We start from the raw sequence: 19,242 nt of genomic DNA on the forward strand, positions 1-19,242 counted from the left end.
TGGATTGTGCAGATGAGGTGAGGCATGTCCAGGGGTGCAAAGGAGTTGAGGCCCGTGTCCATGAGTGCAATGGAGAGGACTTACCTCCTCTGACCCTTAGAAAAGCATTAACTAATCTGTGCCCCTTGGACAGACCTCAATACATTGAGTATAATTGATGGTAACAGGGTGCAGATAAGAAGAGGCGTGTCCAGGGGTGTAAATTAACTGAGGCCTGTCTAATGGTGCAGATGAGTTGAGGTCTATTCAGGGTTGCAGATGAGGTGAGGATTGTCCAGGGGTGCATAGGAAGTGATGCCTGTGCTGAAGAGTGTAGTGGAAGAGAGGTCTGTCCAGGGGTGGAAAGAAGGTGAGGGCTGTGTCTAAGAGTGTAGTGGGGGATAGGCTTCATGAAGTCCAGTCCAGTGCACTCTTTGACACCGGTCTCACCACCTATGCTCCCCAGGACAGGCCTTACCTCATGTGTACAATCTGCTTACTAATCTGAGGAAACACAGGGGATATGATTGTGAAATGTGCAAATATATTTTTTTAATCATGCAGATACTATCTAATCCTTGTCAATAATGTAAAACCAATTCATGTGCCCGAAATATTTTTTTAGAATAACATTTAAAAAACAGAGATAAGGTCATATGTATAAGCATTATAGTGTTTATATCGTTTGCTTATTGTCATTGCTTTGTTGTTTGGTAATAGTGGTCTATAATGATTTTTTTTATTTTTTTTATTTGTTTACCACAGATTGAAATCAAGATTTCAATAGTAAGGAAATATGCCCTCAAGGCAGAGGAGACGGAAAGATGCTAAGCGGAAAAAATCAAAAACAGCAACGGAATTAAAGCAGTCTCCTACAACAAATACTTCAAAAAACGCGAAAAAAGCTCCTGGTAAGACAACTAAGTCTTTTTTTCAGAACATATGTAGATCCAAAAAAAATGATAATATACATGTGAATGTACAGAAGGAGAGAGCAAATTTGAAGAGGAAGGAGAAATCCCCCAAAAATTTTACTACTGCAGCAGTAGACAATAATATGTATAGGAATAGAAGGCAAAATCAATTTAGGGACATTCGTAAACGAATGTTTCGCAATAGGGTGGTTTTAAATTTGTTAAAAAATATTAAGAAAGGTAAACAGAGAGATGCTTTTTATAAGAAAAATAAAAGTGTAGAGAAGATCGTTGATCAGGCTTTTGAAGTTGAGAAAAAATGATTTATCTTAGTAATCAATAAAATTAGGACACTTAACAAGACAATTGATGTTTTCAAATCAAAGAGTAGATGCAAAAGAGTAATTAATCGGACTAATTTTGTAAAGTTTTTTCTGGAGAATGGATGCATAGTTCAAGTTGTGAGCCATTTTTTAATGAGGAGAGTTACTTCCAGGAGAATGATTTGGTGCATGCAGTTGACACCAGTGGTCGAGCATATGAGGTGAAAGACGGTTGTCCGATTGAAAAAGAGAAACTTGTGCCTAGAGAAGCAGAAGAGGTGTTAGCTGATGAAGTTTTAGGGAGACGTACTAAGGGTCCAGTGTACACTTGGAAGTGTAGTAGTATTTGTAGTGTGCGACAGGATTCAATCGATGTGCTTCGTAATTTCTTACGTACATATAGTAAGAAAAGTCTAAAACAGAAAATGAAGATGTTGCAAGACTTAGATCCTTGCAGAGTGAAAGAAAACACAGGTTTGCAAGGGCATTCACTGGCTTGACTTTCTAGAAAAGTCTGTCAGAGTGTTTTTCATCATTTTAGGATGTTAGCAGTGCATCATAACAAAATGAGGACATTAGTGAGAAGGTTGTATTATGCAAAAAGTCCAGCACTTAAGCTTAAACAGTTAAATAGTGCTCTTTTGCATGGAACTGAATTAGATGTGAAGAAGATTTGTGAAGAAATTGAGATTTGTTATTTTTGTGAAAAAGAGGACAGTGTAGAAATTGACACAGTAATACAATTTAATGTGGAAGACAATGTACAGATTTCAAGTACAGAAAAGTTTGACCAGGAAATTACCAGGTTTAAGGTGAAATCAAGTGAAAGGCCTAATTTTACTTGTGTGTGTTGTCGACGAACTCATTATAAGCATCAAACTAGATTAGTTGATTTATATGTAAAAAGTGAAAAAATAAATAATTATGAGTGGAAGGATTTTGCAACTTATTTGTGGGTGGAGAATTCTTTTGATTTGAGTTCTGATCAGCGTATTTGTAAATATTGTTATAATAAATTAAATCAAAACAGAATGCCTGCTAGAGCTGTTCATAATAATCTTGAGTTGGTAGACATTCCTCCTGAATTGATGGATTTAAATACATATGAGTCTATTTTGATTCAATGTGTCCATCCTTTTCAGGCAATTGTTCGCATGGAGCCTAAGATAGGGAAATTGCCTCCTTCGGATTTACAGAGAGGATTAAAGGGAAGAGTTGTTTATTTGCCTCTAGATTTCAAGAAAAATATTGATACAATTGGTGTAGAGAAAGTGGAAGAGGGACCTCTGGTTATTCTAGTTAATGGGGTTCCGACAAAGAGTAAGAAAATCTGGCAAGATTTAGTGGATGTTAGGAAAGTCAAAAAGGCAACGTTGTATTTGGTCAAAAACAATGAGTACTACAAACATGTATGTGCTGGAGCAGCGGAAACAGCTGCAGATGAAGACAGTGATTGTTCAGCTGGCCAAATTGAAAAAGTTGATGTGTCTACAAGTGAAGAAATATATGAACATTATACTGTTTATCCTTTGCATTCCAAAGAAGTAATGGGGAATGCAATTGACTTGTTTCAAATGAAATCAGCAAAAGGAAGTCCCATTAGTGTATGGGAAGAAAGTTTGGAAGCTCGTTGTTTTCCACATTTATTTCCAACAGGTCGAGGTGGACGATATGACGATCGAGCACTTCAAATTCCTGCATCTGAATACCGGACTTTAAGATTATATGCTGAAGATCCAAGGTTTCGTCAATGTATTCCATATTTGTTTCATCTACTGTATGAAAGTGACTTGTCTGGGCTTTCTTATGCAGTAAATCATATACTGAAAAGTGGAGCACATCTGCAAAATGTTTCGGCGAGGGACTTTATGGAGAAAGTCAATCTGCAAGATAATATTTTGGAATCTCATCTAATCAATCTCATGGCATGTCAGCGTGGTACAAACGAGTATTGGTACCGTCATCATGGGGAATTGAAATGTATGCTAAGAAACTTAGGAACTCCTACATGGTTCCTCACTCTTAGCTGTGCCGAGTATGCATGGGACGACTTACTTCAATTTATACGCGAGGCAAATGCAAATATACAAAATATAGAATTCAAAACACCTGGAGAACTGTGTTCTTTGGATCCAGTGAATGTATGCAGATATTTTAATCATAGATTTGAAGCTATGATTTCTTTTATTACCAACAAAAAAAATCCTCCACTTGGAGAGGTTTTGGATTTCTTTTGGAGAAAGGAGTATCAAGCGAGAGGTGCTCCTCACATACATATGTTGTTGTGGATTAAAGATGCACCCAAATTTGGAACAGATTCGGATGAAACAGTGATGAGTTTCATTGAAGAGTATTCAACATGTGCTGTTCCGAAAACTACCGAGGAAAACAGTTTAAGGCAATAAGTTTTACGCTTTCAATCCCATCGTTGTGGGAAGTATTGTCGTAGTAAATTCAAAAACAAGGAAAAGTTCTACACAAAATGTCGTTTCAGCTTTCCACGACCAGTGATTTCTAAAGGAAGAGTAAATAATTTGATGTCTTCTCTACGACATACTGTGACGAGGAAATCACCCAAAAATACATACAATTTAAAAAGAAACGAAGAATCCAAGTACATCAACGACTACAACCCAGTGATTTTGTCCATTTGGAATGCTAACATGGATATTCAATGTGTTGCTGAAAACTCTATTGCTGTGGCTCGATATGTGACGTCTTACATCACAAAAAAAGAAAAGACAGAACTGAAGGAAATGTGGGAGGATATTTCACATGAAAAGTCTAAGCAAGAAATTATACAGTTACAGTCTGAAGATGTTGTCACATCGAGAAATTGGAGCATATGAATGTTCTGATCGATTGTCATCAGCAAGTCTATATGCCAAATCTAGAACCATCATTTGGGTGAGTCTAGGTCTTGCTGCAACACGAAACCGAGTTTTGAAATCTGTACAAGAAATAGAGTATTTGGCGGAGAAAGAACCAGAAAGTACAGATATTTTGAAAACAAACATGTTGGATACATACTATCCAAATAGAAGTCCTTACCTTGAGAACGCTTGTCTCTATGAAGTTCTGCAAAGATATATTTATAAGAGGAACATCAGAGAAGATATCAATAATGGAATATATGCTGTCATTGGATGTGAAGGATGTCTAGTGAAACAGAGAAAAGGTCATTTGATTAATCATCGAAAATTAAGTTGCGAAAATCCAGACAAAAGGGAATTTTACTATTTGGCTCTTTTGCAACTCTTTAAACCATGGCGTACAGAAGAGGAACTACTTGGAGATTTTCTCTGTTACGAAGACTCTTTTAATGCAACCAAGGATACCATAGAATGTCCTGTTTTTCCAAATTATCTGCAAATGTTGAACGAAGAAATAGAGCAAAAAGCAACAATTGCTGCAGAGATTGCGTGAGACAGTTCTCAAGACAGTCAGAGTTCTACTTCATTGAGTCAGGATCCACTAGGAGGACCAATTATTCAAAATGAGGCTGCCACTGCCATGGATGAGGTGGAAAGAGCTATGGAACAAGCTGAAGAGGATGTAATTAACTTAGAAGATTTGGTGAAACAACTAAACAGTGAGCAGAAACAGATATATGACGAAGTCACAGAACAGGTTGAACATGGATTCAGTCATGAGAAAAAAGAGTGCTCATGTACATCATTTAAGCCTGTCCGACTGTATGTGAGTGGAGAAGCGGGAACTGGAAAAAGTTTTCTGATTAAAGCAATTGCAACTTATCTGCAAAAAAGGACTGAATCACCGCTGTCTTGTGTTGTTACCGCTCCAACTGGGCTGGCAGCACATAACATTAAAGGGATTACTTTACATCGTTTACTGATGCTACCAGTTGAGCATGGTAACAAATTACAATACCACAAGCTACCTGGAGATGCTTGTTCTGAAGTTTCCAGAGTCCTGAAGAAAATGAAACTTCTTATCATTGATGAGGTAAGCATGGTCTCAAATCTAATGCTTGCTTTTGTGCATTTGAGAATGCAAGAAATTCTTAGAACAGACTATGATGTCTTATTTGGAGGAAAACACATTATTGTTTTTGGAGATCTACTGCAGTTGACTCCAGTGAAAGGACAACCAGGGTTTAAAATGGTCACGCATGAAGATACCAGGAAGTGCCTAGGAAGCATTGGAAACGTTAATATATGGTTACATTTCAAATATGCAGAACTACTTCAAAATATGCGACAGGCAAAGGATGAAGATTATAAAAATATTCTACAAGATGTAAGAATCGGAAAAGTAAGTGAGCATGGGAAAGAAGTTGGTAACCAGGGACAGAGTCAGCACAGGGACCTGACCGCGGTCCACGTGGCAAAGACCACGCCTAGCGACTCTCACACCCCTGTTGAAGTTTTCCAAAGAACCTATTAAGGTGACTAAATAAGAAACGCTAAAAATAGCGAAAGGAACCTACACGACTAGTGTGAGTACCTCATTTATGTTTTGTTTGTTCTTTGTCCTGACGAAAGCTCTACAGACCCGGCTGGGCCTAGAGAGCTGAAACATGTTGACGCATCCATATATACATAGGTATATGGTAATCTAGTTACTCGAATACATATATATATCGACAATTCTTAATTGACAGTGTCATCCCCTTTTTCATTAAAAAACTTTTGGAGATACACTGCCTTTTATAATAATTTACCCTCCCTGTTATTCCTGGACACTTCTACCTGGACCAGAGGTAGCCTCGGGTGAGGCAGGCATACCACACGCTTCTTGACTACCCTATGAATATGCCATGACACCTGACGGGGCGGATAAAGATACACCGCATCGATTGAATCAGGCTGCCTATGAGGGTTGTCAAGTTTGAACCAATGGTTCAGTAGACACTAGTGTCCATTCCTTTTTGATTAACTCCGCATGCACGATTAATTTTAAATTTGTATCCAAATGAAAACATTCTTCCAGAGAATATTTTTAAGAAAATTAACGAGAACAAATCTGGGATATGTTTGATGCCAACTCTGAAAGAATGTTCCATCTTCAACAACAAAATGTTAAAGTTAGAAAATGAAGAGATTGTGAAACTGGAAGCTATAGATAAAATAGAGCATATGGGAGCAACAATTATTTTGTCTGAAAATGTGAAATCAAAATTGGAATCATTAGAGAAGAGTATATCTAAAACTGCTGGTTTTGAAAAGACTCTGAATGTGTGTTTAAATTGTCGTATCATTTTGAGAAGGAATTTAAATGTTGAAAGAGGTCTGGTAAATGGAGCAATGGGTCATGTTGTTGATTTTGTGAATTACAAAAATAGAGATGGAATTGAAATTTTAAAAATTAAATTTGATGGCATTGACGAAATAGAACAAATTTGTCGTTGTTCAGCTAGATTTTTGCTTGTGAAAGACTTATATGTTCGCCGAAAACAGTTTCCTGTTTGTTTGGCATATGCGGTGACAATTCATAAATCTCAAGGTTTAAGTGTAGATAGTGCTTTGGTGAACATTGGAAGTTCTGTGTTTAAAGAGGGTATGGCATATGTGGCATTATCACGAGTCAGAACTTTATCAGGATTGTACTTGATTGAGTGTGATGAAACAAAGATTTGTGCTGATCTAGATTGTGTTAAAGAATTCAATAGGTTAAGAAGAGAGTATGCTCCACATTTGCCTCAATATCCTCTGTTTGAAAAATGTGTGGTAGGCCGAAAAAGAAGAAATGAGAATATTTGTAGTGAGGTAGTAGCAAAAAGACAAAAAGTAGATGAAACTGTAATTGTAAGCAGAAAGAAAAAGGATTCTGTTGAATATGTTGTTGGATTTCAGTTTGAAAACAGTTCTGGTGTCAACTGCTATGCTAATGTAGTGCTTAATGTTGTTTTTTTCTTCAAAATTTACAAGAACAGATTGTTGAAAATCGGGATGAAACATTCTGCTGTTTATTGAATTCTGTGTTTGAGAAATGTAGCAGTGATAGAGTAAAAATAGAAAGTGTTTCAGAAATTCGAAATCTTCTAGACATATGTTCTGGTCAAAATCAATTTTCACAGAATATTCAGCAGGATTGTCAGGAATTTTTAATGTATATGTTTGATGTATTGGAAGATGAAGGTGTAGATATAAAAAATCTTTTTAGCCTTTCTTATCAATGGCAGCATGACTGCGACAACTGTAGTTTATCAAGTAGTACTAGAATAGACACTGAAAGATTTATATATTTGACTTTACCAGACTGCAAATCAGTGTCCTTTAATAATCTAGTTAAAGCAGCTGGTCACAATATGGTGTGTACCCAATGTAAGTCTGCAATGCTGTCCACATTATTTTTACAAACTTATGGTAAATATGTCATTTTAATGTTCCAACGATGTAGACCTGATGGAAGTAAATTGTCAACTTCTATTAAAAATGTTGTGGCTTCTCAGTTATCAATTTCAGGAAGAACTTTTGCAACTGTAGCTATTATTTATCATGACGGTCCTTCAACAACATCAGGGCATTACACATGCTATTTAAAAAGTCGTAAAGGTTGGACTAACTGTAATGACACTCATTTGACTTTCAAACAACGTTTGCCGTTTGACTTAAAAAATTCATACCTAGTGTTTTTAGAACCAAAATTTAAGTAAAGGTAATTGCCCTATGAAGACGGGAGCAGTTAATAAAAGTTAGTTTGCTGTTTAAAATTATATTGTGAGTAAAAGTGATGAAGATAATATAAAAATTATAGTTCTCATGAAGGTACGGTAAGTGGATCGCATATTAAGTGATATCAGTATTATAGGAAATGTTCAACATGAGAGAGCCAGAGCTGGAATTATGAATATTTAAATATTGTGAAAATGTTGTTTGAGCCTTTCTTTCAGAACGTCGGGAAAACAGTAATTTTTGAGTTTGTTTTAAGTAATTTGAAAATATACTGATACATCTGACACTATTTGGTCTTAAGGAAAGGTGAAGGAATGAGCAAAGAGTCATGACTGAACAGAAGGAGTATATGCAAACATTGAAACATATTTCAGATGTTCTTGGAGCTTTTTTTCTAGAGAGTCGATGAAATGGAATTTTTAGAGAACAGCAGAGTACCTTCCAACGAAAAGGACCTTCATGATGTACTATTTGGCCTAAAGGAAAAGTAAGTGAATCAAAGATTAGTGTACATATGTGATTTGTAAGTTTATATGTTTTTTTTAAAACACAATCTTTTTGATTGTGTTTTTTTTCCCGCTGTAATATGATGAATAGTTTGAACTCACTGATTTTAGTGAAATTCAATATGTTCTGAGAACAGCAAAAATAAACTATCTAACATGTTGTATAAATTATTCTATAGTTTGTATTGTGTAATTTATATTGTATTCCCATTGTCTCACACTCACTTTCCTTTTTCCTGTTTCAGCTCTCTTTACTCACTCACACTGCCTCTCACTTTATTTCACATCCATTCGTTTACTGCACTTCTTTCACAACCCCTCATTTCCATTTCAACTGTCTGCATCCCCTCTCTCCCTTGCATCACATTTCAGCTTTCAGTCTCTCTGTTTTACTTCCCTTCTCCGTCTTTTCCTCCTTTGCTCTTTTAGTAATTCCTCTTTACTCACTCACCAGTATTGTTGCACTTTATCACTATAACTAACCCACTCTCCCTCGCTTATCTTTGTTTGCTCCTTTTTTTTACCTCTTCTCTCTATTTTCTGTTCACTACCTCTGTGTCCTCAGTCCCTCACTCTCCTTGTGTTATGTTCACTTGTGTTGATCTACCTTCTATCATTTCTCTTACAACAACTTCACTGCTCCTCTCTCATCGTTCTTCATCCCATTTATTTTACTCTGGTTCCATTACTACCCCTCATTTCCTATCTTTCAGTGTTCTTCTCTTTACATTCATCACCAAATCACTTTCTCTCAGTACCACTGTTTTAGTCCTCTTCTCCTCTCTTTCCTTTTTTTTGCTCCCTTACTCATTTCCTTTCCTCACTCATTGTACTCCACTTCACTCAGTCCTTCTCTTAGTCTCTCTGTCTACTAACTTCCTCACTCTTTTTCCCCTCAAACCTTCTATATTATCCTCTCTCCCTTCATCCCTTCACTCTATGACTCTCCTTCACTTACTCTCAGTTATCTTCCATTCCTCATTCTTCTAAATGCATCCTTAATTAGACTCCTTTCCCTCTCAGTCATTATCTTTTTACTTACTCCTGTTTCCGGATTTAGTTTTGCTAACTCACATTCATTTAGTATCTTTCTTACCTTCAGTTCATTTCTCTCTTCTTCTCTTCCTCTCTGTCAGTGAATCTATATGCCTTACTCTTAGTAATTTGCTCTCCTTCTATTTCTTTTTCCCTCTTTTTGTCCTTCTACCTTACTTTATTTCCCCTTCTGTGTCCTTCACTCTTACTTTATTTCTAAATACACTGTTATGATTTTTAACCTCTTCATTTGTGTCTTTTATTTTAAAATACATATTTTACTAATTATAACTTATTTTTTCTTCTCTCTTTCACAGATACAAAGTGTAGTAAAAAAATGTAATTAAAGTTACATTAATTATATGGTAAGTGTGACTAAAAAAATGTAGTTTGTCATCACCCTTTGCTTTAACCTCACTACTATGTTCTCACCCTACCTCACTCCTGTTTCTTTACTCTGCTTCCCTCACTTATTCTTATCCTTCATGTTTACTCCCCTTTCCCTAACTCCCCTCCCACATTCAACTTCTTTCAGTCCCCCTTCTTTACTTCCCTTACCCTCTGTTCCCTTCCTTTGCTCCCTCACTCATTCTCTTTCCCTTAATCATTTACTTCACTCCTACACACACACCTCACCCCCCCCACACACACACACCTCTTACACACACTCCACACACACACCACACACACACCTCACATACACACACACACACCCACACACACACTCCTCACACACACACACCCACACATCCTACACACACACACACACACACACCCCACACACATACCCCCCACACCCAGACACCCCCCACACACACCTCACACACCCACACCTCCACCCACACCAAAACACCCCACACACCCACACCCACACACACACCTTACACACCCCCCACCCACCCCCCCACACACACACCACACACACACACACTCATTATTTATTTTTTATTTTTTGGGGGGTGCGCGCCCCGGTACACGTACCGGTACGCGTACCCTGGAGAAAAAAAGAAAGACAGAGTTTTTTAAAAATGTAGCATTTTTATATAAATTGGAGGTAGTTCTGAAAAGAACTGTTTTTTTATTCTTTTTGTTGTTTTATATTTTTTTACTGTTTTTTTGAACATTTTTTTGGGCTTTTCTGAATAATTTTATATTTTTTTGTAGTTTTTCTGGGGTCAAACAAAACACAGGGAATTGCAAACAGCTCAACTGGAGCAAAAAAAAAATAGAAAAAAATTAAAGCTGCTTGCTGCAGTGATGGTTGTCTGCAGCTCGATTGAGTAAAGTGATGCTTTGCTCACCATATGAAATTGTTTTGTTGCAATATATGCAAACAAATTAAAATTTTGCAAACCTGGTTTGTACATTAGGGACCATCTCCCTAGCCTCTGCACCCGATGGAGTGGGTTGATTGGAGGCGCTTGAAGAAGAAGGATGGGGAGGGTTCCTGGTCAGTTCCCTGACCTCTGCTGCCGAATAATTGTTCGGGTGCTTCCTCTGGATATGTCTAATCATAGTGTGGTTCCCAAAAGAGTACTTCTTGTTTGGGTTCCCTTTCGACAGTTGTTCACCACAGATGAGGCAAGTCACCTTAGCTGCATTCACTTTTTTTGCACCCCTTGGCATCTTGTAAAACTCCCAAATAAAATGTTCCTTGGGTCTGTATGGGGGATTGTCCTCAGGCAGAAAGTGCCTCTCCTCCTCCTCCTCTTCGTCCTCCTCTTCTTCTTGACCACCAATGTGATCTTGTGGTGGTCCTTGTGGTGGTGGTGGAGGTGGTGGTGGTGCAGATGCACCTGCAGCTGCTACTAGTGACTTTCTCACAGAATGAATGCAGGTCTTCTTCACTCAAACAACAAAGTGAGAATGAGGAAAAAAGGTGAGGTCTTTCATCATTTGGAAAACAAAACTGTTGTGAACCAATCAAAAGTGTTATTTTCAGGTCTCATGACCTGGGCTTTCTCATCATTTGGAAACCAAAAGTGTTCTGAACCAATCAAAAGTGTTATTTTCAGGTCACATGACCCGACGCGCTTACGCTACGCGCCCGGTGCTTGCCCGGGGGCGCGCCCCGGCGGCGCTTACGTTGCGCGATCGTATGCGCTCGGGTGCCTCCGGGTGCGCTTACGCAGTGCGTCATATGATGCATCACGCGGCTACGCGATACGTCACGATGTTGTTTTCGTTCGCGGGACTAGCGCTAACGGGACGCTCACCGGTACGCGCCCCAGGGCGCGCCGGAGCACTGCGCTTACCGGTGAGCGCATCGGTACGCGCCCCGGGAGCGCTCCGGGGCAAAAAAAATAAATAAATAAATAAATACTATTACATAATTATACAATATAAAATTCGTTATAAAAAATATTACTTTTCATACCTATAGAGATTTGCTTTTAAAAAAACATTGAAATTCACTGAAAAAAACATAGGTTTCACACCAGTTATAGTTAGGAATTAGCATTTAAAAAACCTATTAAATTCACTGAAAAAACCATAGCTTTCACACCAGTTATAATTAGCTGGAAATTTTACTGGCATAAAACCATTGAAATTCCCACGTTATAGTTAGTTGGACTCACTATAACTTGCGCGTGCAATGCACTGCTGATGGCGTTACATATTACATCACTCATGACATGGTCAGTGACATCACTCATGACATCACTGATGACGCCATCCTTGTGACAGAGTGACAGACCTCCTTTCACTGTAATGTAACCCTTGAAACACATATTCAAAAATAGAAACTACAATTTTCAAAAAAATGGAGATACCCATATCAGTTACAACAACCAATTCAGTAATTCCACCATCTATATACACATCCACTTATTCACAAACAGTTCTATATAGTCACTCATACATATACTCACTCATCATATGTAGTGATACACCTATACATCCTGTTACACACCGACAGTCATCCAAAAGTTACTCACACACATACTCACACATGCAAATAAACGATTGAACATCCATTTATTTGCATATAGAGCTATACACACACTACCACCTTACTTCTAAGGAAATTTACACATATTTATTCTCTTAAACAATCACTTATAGAAACACATACTTATTTAAACAGGAACTCTTACAATCTCATACTCTCACATATACTCACTTACATACATCAATATTCACATATACTAGATTAAAACATATGTAGTTACTGATAAAGACACTAGTGAGACAGTCATTCACTCACTAACACACACATATACACACTCATCCACCCATACAGTCCTGCACATATGCTGTCTTCAAAACACATACAGAGAGTCAGTTATTCATGCATCTATGTGCTAAGTAATACCCCCACCAAACCATACAAACACTCATACTGATACTAAAACAAACATCTAATAACCCATATACATACACATGTAGCTACTCACCAACCCATGCAGCCATTCATACAGAAAGTGAAACACTAATCCTTATATTTAAATATTTAAACATTACTCACTAATATATGTATTGCCTAAGATACACTTAATAAGCCAGTTAGCCAATCAAATTTTTTTTTTTTAAAACATCTAAACACTTATTTAAACATTTATTCTTCCATCAACTTTTACATATACATATATAACACATATTTATTTCTCGGAAAGACACACATTCACTGGATGGTGTCATCAGTGATATCATGAGTGATGTCACTGACCATGTCATGAGTGATGTAATATGTGACGTCATCAGCAGTGCATTGCACGCGCAAGTTATAGTGAGTCCAACTAACTATAACGTGGGAATTTCAATGGTTTTATGCCAGTAAAATTTCCAGCTAATTATAACTGGTGTGAAACCTATGGTTTTTCAGTTAATATATATATATATATGTATATATATATATATATATATATATATATAAATATATATATTACCTACTGGCGGTCGCCAGTAGGTATATATAGTTAGGATTTTTTCTCTATGGGATTTTTGAAAATTCTATGTCTAATAATTTTGGCGTTTGTGGACGGAATTGGCTGAAATTTTCAGGAAAATGGCACATTTTGTTTCTGAGCAGCCCTTGAAAATTTGGGGGGGGTTCGTCAAGGGGGGGCCGAGAAAAAAGGGGGGTCCCAAAACGTGTTTTTAACATTGAGTTTTCCATAGGGCGGTTGGCCTCACTTTTAGCCCGAACGGCTGAATGGATTTGCACGAAACTTGGCAAAATTGTAGGGACTGGTAGCCCGATGTGCCTTTGCTAGGTCTCAATATATGTGCTCCAGTGGATTTTGAGAAATTAACGTTCAAAAAAAGATATATATCTGTAACAGCGGACCGGGCAGCGCTCCGGTTCGCGGACTTTTCGCGGTACGGAGCTTTGTGAAGCCAAGCTGATTGGTTCTCCGGCATCTGTGAACATTCCAAACAGTCCGTAGCGGCCGCCATCTTGTCTCTCGGTAGGATCGAGAGACAAGAGGAGGCCAAAGCGAAGGGGCAAATGACCATAAGGGGGCATAGTAGATCCTCGCTGACCCCCTAGGTTTGATGTGGAGGTTTTAAAAGGGTCCCGCGGGGCAAAAAAAAATAATAATAATAATAATCGAACGGCTGAATGGATTTGCACGAAACTTGGTAAAATATTAGGGACTGGTAGCCCGATGTGCCTTTGCTAGGTCTCAATATATGTGCTCCAGTGGATTTTGAGAAATTAACGTTCAAAAAAAGATATATATCTGTAACAGCGCTCCGCTTCGCGTAACGGAGGTTTGCGAAGCTGATTGGTTCTCCGGCGTCTGTAAACATTGCAAACAGTCTGTAGCGGCCGCCATCTTGTCTCTCGGTAGGATCGAGAGACAAGAGGAGGCCAAAGCGAAGGGGCAAATGACCATAAGGGGGCATAGTAGATCCTCCTTGACCTCTTAGGTTTGATGTGGAGGTTTTAAAAGGGCCCCGCGGGGCAAAGAAAATAATAATAATTATAATCGAACGGCTGAATGGATTTGCACGAAACTTGGCAAAATTGTAGGGACTGGTAGCTCGATGTGTCTTTGCTAGGTCTCAATATATGTGCTTCAGTGGATTTTGAGAAATTAACGTTCAAAAACAAGATATATATCTGTAACAGCGCTCCGCTTCGCGGAGATAAAATTATATCTGTATTACCTAGCTGTTGCTAACACCAGTTAGCGACGGCTAGTAGGAGATAGCGACCATCTTGGGCCCCACTTTGCATGTGAGTGATATTTATCACTAATGACATGCAAAGTGGGCATGCCAAGATGTTAGCGACTGGAAACAGTCGCTAACATCGCTATCTCCTATTATCAACTTTTGGAAATATTCGCGATAAGCGCGAATATCTCCAAAAGCTAGCACCTGCCCTGAGCAGTTCTTAGCCATGTTATCCAATGGGAGGTGGATAACATGGCTAAGAGCATTAGCTCGGTAATGCATGAATATCGCTGAGTTTTCAGCGATATTAATGCATTGCGGTCGTTTTTTATCGTATTTGCGATAAACCTTGATAATAGCAAGGTTTATCTGCGATAATTTCTGACGATGCTTAGCGGTAAAAAAATCATTGCTAAGCATCGTTAGGGATAAATATCGCTTAACTTTGGTAATATACCCCAACGTCTGTTAACGTTCGATTAGAAGGAAATCAGGAAGTGTTGAAAAACATTGTCTGCGCCATCTTGTCTTTTTTCAAATGCCACACTTTTGTCGTGCACGGCAGTCATTTTAGATGCCTTGACCAGACCCACTCTGTGCACGCTGTTGATCCTTAGCATGGCTCCCCACCCTCGCAAGCATCTCCCCCAGGCAGTGGTCACCCCCGCTCTCTGTCTTATGCATGGGTAATAAACCTCCCCCCATCTGCGCTGCTCTTCCCTGAGAATCACACCCTGTGCCCGCCCGACACCTCCCTTTCGCCCTATTCACTACCGCACCCTCTGACACTCCTTTTCCTCTGTGTCCGATTGTCCAGGCCGGTCCTAGGCTATCAGCTAGCCCTGCAGATGTAGTTTATGGCCCCAGCTGTAAAGAATCACCCCTCTTCAAAGGAGTTATAGTAGATCAAGGCCCACACTCGATGAGATCCGTCACAGCAGACGCGTTCCTATTATCTGAAAACCATCCTGTATTGTGATTGGGGAGGGGACCGAGCCTGAAGCGGAAGATTCCAGGGATGACTCTTTGTACATAAAAGTTTTTACAATTATGTGTCACATTAAAAATATATAGCACTCCGACAAAGTAGTAAGATTATAAAACTTTAATAACTTATAAATATATACAAGAAAACAAAAACAGTAATAACATATAAACATTTTTAGGGAAAAACAACGAAGTAGCGGTCGGCTGTGCGAATAGTCCCAACGCAGCACAACGTCCAGATTTCTGGCGTGGGGCGTCGCGGGGGGTGGGTCATCAGTAGCAAACTGTTGTGCGAAAAGTTCCAAGGCAGCAGAACGATGGCACCAAGGTGATGTCCAGTAAGTTGCCGCACTGGTTTTGGTATCCTACAATGCTGCTCCGAATAACGGCGTGGGGCGCCCCGGGGGAGGCGGCGTGAACGGGCCTCTCCAGGTGGAGTCTCATCTGTTGTAGTGGGGCGCCCCTTTACCGTTTCAGTTGCCATTCCGTCCGTTTTTGGTCCACTGTGTCAAAAGCCGCAATTCAGCTGAGTTGCGCCCACTCTTGCGGTGCAGCGATAGGCGGCTGTCACAGGACTCTCAAAATGGTGGCAGGCTGTTTCCTTTTTGGGCCTGGTCCACTGAAATGGCCCTGGGACACCTTGGAAATCGGACGCTTGTCTGCTAGGTCTTGGACCCCATTCTCGAAAGCGTCCCCTCCGCCTTGAGGATTCATCAAAAGTTTTGGGGGCCCCCGACTCCTGTAGGCTTCTGGTGGGGAGCGGCTGCCATGATTGCTCGCGGAATGACCACGACGGAGCTACGAGATGGTGGTGCTCTCATGCTGACGCCAGCTTCAGTCTGAAACATCCAGAAACAAGGTGGGGCTTTCATCGTTTGGGGAAAAAAAAAAGTTTTCATCCAATGAAAAGTGTTGTTTTTAGGTCATATGATCAAGCCTTCCATCATTAGGAAACCAAAGTAAAATGAACCAATGAAAAGTTTTATAAACAAGCCACATGACCTGTTATGCGGCATAGGGTATAAAATGCGGAGAAAATACGTTGGCACGTGAGGCGGCGTCAGTAGCGGACCGATGTGCGAATAGGCCGAAGGCAACACAACGCGCCAAGATCCGGATGGCACCGAGGTGGTGTCCAGCAAGTTGCAGCACTGGTGTGGCCATCCTACAATGCTGAAAGTCGGCGTGGGGCGCCCCGTTGGCCTGTGAGTTTGCATCAGTAGCGGACCGATGTGCGAATAGGCCGAAGGCAGCACAACGCGCCAAGATCCGGATGGCACCGAGGTGGTGTCTAGTAAGTTGCCGCACTGGTGTGGCCATCCTACAATGTTGAAAGTCGGCGTGGGGCGCCCCGTTGGCCTGTGAGATGGCATCAGTAGCGGACCGATGTGCGAATGGGGCCAAAGGCAGCGCAACAATATTTTCGGAATAGAAGACACCACAAGGCGCTGAGATGCCAAGATCCGGATGGCACCGAGGTGGTGTCTAGCAAGTTGTGGCACTGGTGTGGCCATCCTACAATGGTAAAAGTCGGCGTGGGGCGCCCTGTTGGCCTGTGAGATGGTGTCAGTAGCGGACTGATGTGCGAATGGGGCCAAAGGCAGCGCAACAATATTTTCTGACTGACACCACAAGGCGCTGAGATGCCAAGATCCGGATGGCACCGAGGTGATGTCTAGGAAGTTGCTGTACTGGTGTGGCCATCCTACAATGGTAAAAGTCGGCGTGGGGTGCCCTGTTGGCCTGTGAGATGGTGTCAGTTGCGGACCGATGTGCGAATGGGGCCAAAGGCAGCGCAACAATATTTTCTGTATGGAAGATACCACTAGGCGTTGAGATGCCAAGATCCGGATGGCACCGAGGTGATGTCTAGCAAGTTGCTGTACTGGTGTGGTCATCCTACAATGCTGAAACTCGGCGTGGGGCGCCCCATTAGCCTGTGAGATGGCGTCAGTAGCGGACCGATGTGTGAATAGGCCGGAACCAGCACAAGGCGCCAAGATCCGGATGTCACCGTGGTGGTTTCATAGTTGAGAGGCACTTCATCTGCAGTGGGGCGCCGAGATCCGGATGGCACCGAGGTGATGTCTAGCAAGTTGCTGTACTGGTGTGGTCATCCTACAATGCTGAAACTCGGCGTGGGGCGCCCCATTAGTCTGTGAGATGGCGTCAGTAGCGGACCGATGTGCGAATAGGCCGAAGGCAGCACAACGCGCCAAGATCCGGATGTCACCGTGGTGGTTTCATAGTTGAGAGGCACTTCATCTGCAGTGGGGCGCCGAGATCCGGATGGCACCGAGGTGATGTCTAGCAAGTTGCTGTACTGGTGTGGTCATCCTACAATGCTGAAACTCGGCGTGGGGCGCCCCATTAGCCTGTGAGATGGCGTCAGTAGCGGACCGATGTGCGAATAGGCCGAAGGCAGCACAACGCGCCAAGATCCGGATGGCACCGAGGTGGTGTCTAGTAAGGTGCACTGGTGTGGCCATCCTACAATGTTGAAAGTCGGCGTGGGGCGCCCCGTTGGCCTGTGAGATGGCGTCAGTAGCGGACCGATGTGCGAATGGGGCCAAAGGCAGCGCAACAATGTTTTCTGAATAGAAGACACCACAAGGCGCTGAGATGCCAAGATCCGGATGGCACCGAGGTGGTGTCTAGCAAGTTGTGGCACTGGTGTGGCCATCCTATAATGGTAAAAGTCGGCGTGGGCGCCCCATTAGCCTGTGAGATGGCGTCAGTAGCGGACCGATGTGCGAATGGGGCCAAAGGCAGCGCAACAATATTTTCCGAATAGAAGACACCACTAGGCGTTGAGATGCCAAAATCCGGATGGCACCGAGGTGGTGTCTAGCAAGTTGCTGTACTGGTGTGGTCATCCTACAATGCTGAAACTCGGCGTGGGGCGCCCCATTAGCCTGTGAGATGGCGTCAGTAGCGGACCGATGTGCGAATGGGGCCAAAGGCAGCGCAACAATATTTTCTGAAGAGAAGACACCAAAAGGTGCTGAGATTCGGTTACCACCGAGGTGATGTCTAGCAAGTTGCCGCACTGGTGTGGCCATCCTACAATACTGCTCCGAATAACGGCGTGGGGTGCCCGAAGGGGGGGGGGTGGCGTGAACAGGCCTTCCTAGGTGGAGGCTCGTCTGCTGTAGTGGGGCGCCCCTTTACCGTTTCAGTTGCCATTCAGCTGAGTTTCGGCTGCTCTTGCTGCTACAGCGACAGGCGGCTGCAACAGGACTCTCAAAATGGCGGCCTGTTCTTTGGATTTGGGCCTGGTCCACTAAAATGGCCCTGGGACACCTTAGAACTCGGACGCTCGATTTTTGTTTCCTTTACGGTACATGCAAAAAAAGGTAAATGCCCGGTACGTTACACGCTTCATCTGCCACGATGAACTCTCCAGAGGAACCGAAAAAATATATAATTATGGTAACTATACCATGCATCGTCATATGGAGAGGTGGCACCAATTAATTATAGTGCTGCATAAAAGAGAGATTTGGAGGAGAACCCCTGACCTGCTAGTACATTCATCAAAGAAGTGGCACTGACAGCATCAGAGGCAAGGGAAACGGTCCCAAATATTTAGAAGAACTTTGGAAAGATTAAAATGACATGTTTAGATTGTGGCAAATTAATTTCATGTGGACAGATGAGTGTTACTCTAATAAATACAGCATATGAACATCATCATAGTCGATGGTTGGTAGAGACATTTTGACTATATCCT

This window comes from Lissotriton helveticus, chromosome 10, assembly GCF_964261635.1.
Source record: "Lissotriton helveticus chromosome 10, aLisHel1.1, whole genome shotgun sequence".
Lineage (NCBI taxonomy): Eukaryota > Metazoa > Chordata > Amphibia > Caudata > Salamandridae > Lissotriton > Lissotriton helveticus.